General features: G+C 39.8%; 1 pseudogene; it reads right to left on the reverse strand.

The window, feature by feature from the left end:
- Window positions 1-574: 574 nt before the first annotated feature.
- On the reverse strand, window positions 575-1954 carry LOC116565376 (annotated as a pseudogene).
- Between the last annotated feature and the right edge of the window lie 941 nt (window positions 1955-2895).

Below are 2895 nucleotides of genomic sequence, written 5' to 3' on the forward strand. Positions count from 1 at the left end.
GTGTGGCTTAAACTGAACACTTTTTAGTTACATGAAAGTATATGTTGTTTTATATTATCAGTGTGATGTGTGTGTGTGTGTACATATGGCAGTATACAAATCTTGATCCACATATTATATATATATTTTATATATAAAATATCAAAGAATATACATATATAAATGTTATATATAAAGGTTTTATTTATAAATGCACATATATATACATATTTTTGAGACAAGGCCTCACTCTGTTGCCCATGCTGGAATGCAGTGGCAAGATCACAGCTCACTTCACATGGATCACCTGGGCTAAGTGATTCTCCCACCTCGGCCTCCCAGGTAGCTGTGACTATATATACAAAAAACACCCAGGTAATTTTTTGTATATATATATATATATATATATATATATATATTTGTTTTTTTCTTTGTGGAAATGAGATTTTGCCAGATTGCCCAGGCTACCATCCTATATTTTTATTGTAGCACATAGTATAGTAGAAAGCAAACCTTAATAGTTTAATTCATACTTGAGTTTTCTCTTTCTCACTTTCACTTTTTTTGGTATGTTCCTTTGTTAGGGTCTTTGGCTTCAAATCTCTACCTTCTCATCTTTAAACTGGAGATAATAATGTAAACATACCTGAATAAAATGGAATGTTAGTGTTTTGGCTCTATTCTCAGACATTTTATGCTTCAAAAAAGCACCTGCAGCAGTTGCTGTTCCCGCACATGAGCACCTGGTGGCCCCACAGCAGATGGTGCAGCAAGACTGGTAGCTGTCGTCATGGTACTGGTATGCACACTCCAGAAAGCAGTTCTTGCAGTTTTGGCACTTTCCCCCAACGAAGAGGGGGTGTTCCAGGGTGACGTGGAGGCTCCCACAGGAGATGCAGGTGTCCTCGATGTTCCTGCACTTCTGCCGCACCTCGGACACCAGCTGCCCTCTTCTGCACTCATCCACGATCTCCTTGACCTTGGGCTTCTCAGTCGTGCTTTCAGCGGCTTTTTGGCTGGTGGAGGTGGGGTGTAGGCAGCTGACTCAGGTTCCATCCACGTGTCCATGTACACTTCTTTGTAGGGATTCTTCTCGTCTTCTGGTGGCTCCAGGCCCTTGTGGCTAAAGCCCTCCAGGGCCATTCAATCATCTGCTTGTTCTGCACATCCGTGACATTGGCAGTGTCACTCACGTCGCTGTTGTGGCACGCCTGGAACAGCTTCCCAGTACGGCTGCTGGCCACCCACAGGACCTCGTAGTGGGAGCCACTTGCTAAGGTCCCCCACAATCTTATATTGGGTGCAATTAGTAAAGAAAAAAGTTACTTATCAGAGTCAAACTTGGTTGAAAGCATCCTGCTTTTAGGCCTCTTTCATATCTATGAGACAATGCTATTTTCAGGCTCTTCTCTGTGAATACCCCTTCCCATCTTCTTTTGATACCAGGACATTCCTCAGAGCTCCTCAGGATTCTTTTGCTTCATTCTGCAACCTGTTTCTAGGTAATCTTCCCATTCCTAATGGCTTATAACACTCAAAATAGGCATGTAGCTACCCATTTCAGATCCATTCTAGATTTTACTCTTTCACGAAGGACATGTTCTAGAACTACTCATTGGACATCTCCACTTGGATTTCCAACAGGCGGCAGAAATCCCTAAATCCCGCTCCCTCTTTTGAGGAAACTTTTCTACGTCGAGAACATAGTTTTTCCAGTCCTCACAAGACCTACTTACTCTTTTTATAAATTAATGATGTAATTAATCACTAAGTTTTATGGTTTTACCGCCAAGATACCAGTTATAATTTGTGCCTTTCTGTTTCTATAAGTAAATTATTTAACTATGCATTGATTTTTAGTTGTAGAAAGTATACAATCTCCTTTTATATAATATTGCTTATCCTTACGAAACCTACCTCCACAGTGTAGCTGGGAGTTATTCCCCAAACCAAACAGCTCTGTGTCGCAACTCATCTGGGTAAGGCGTCTCTCTGTACAATTCCCAAGCAAAACCCACTTTCACATGGAGAAGTCTTTTTTTTTTTTTTTGCATTTTGCCCTAGAGAAATTAAAGACTGTGTGCCTTAGAAATAAAGGGACTGATCAATAAGCAACTTGTAAAGCGGCTGATAGCTTGCATTATAGCGATCAACTGTGTTTGAAATTTCAGTGTGATCATTGTCTTCTACTTAAGTATGTAACTGCTTTTAAGAATATGGCCTCTAGAGGTAGACTATATTATTGTGAATCTTTGAATCTTAACTTAGTCCTTTTATGACTTTGAAGAAGATAATCTAACCTCTGTGTCTCAGCTTCCTCATTTGCAAAAAAAAAAAAAGTGTAAAAAACCATACCTATTTCGTTTGGATTGCTTATGCTTGAAAATAATAACTAGTATTTTTTAAGGGTGCTCTTTAAAGGATAGGTGCAGTTTATTGTTGTTTCGTTTTCAGGGGAAAAAAAATTATTTTTTTTTTCAGGGAAAAAAATCATTTTCCCTGAACGTCTGCATATACTTGATGCACTTGCGGGAAATAATCCCTAAACATCTGGTGACTTTTGATATCATTGAATTGCCTTTTCAGTACCTTGCCTGACCACTTCAAAATAAGAGTCAGAAATACACTCAGCTAACCTTATATGATGAACGGCACATTGGCAGTAAATCTTGACTAGTCTGAGGCAACTAGAATAAGCTCTTTGGGCTACCACTCCTACTACCATTGCAAGCCAGAGTGCTACAATGACTAAATTTTCAGAAACCTAAAGTATTTTACCTTTTCCAACCATGTGTGAATGAACCAACTTTTTTTTTTTTTTTTTTTTTGAGACAGAGTCTTGCTTGGGAGCCAGGCACCAGGCTGGAGTGCAGTGGCACGATCTCGGCTCACTGCAACCTCTGCCCCCCGGGTTCA

This window comes from Sapajus apella, unplaced genomic scaffold (assembly GCF_009761245.1).
Source record: "Sapajus apella isolate SASKATOON/1434 unplaced genomic scaffold, GSC_monkey_1.0 scaffold40, whole genome shotgun sequence".
NCBI lineage: Eukaryota > Metazoa > Chordata > Mammalia > Primates > Cebidae > Sapajus > Sapajus apella.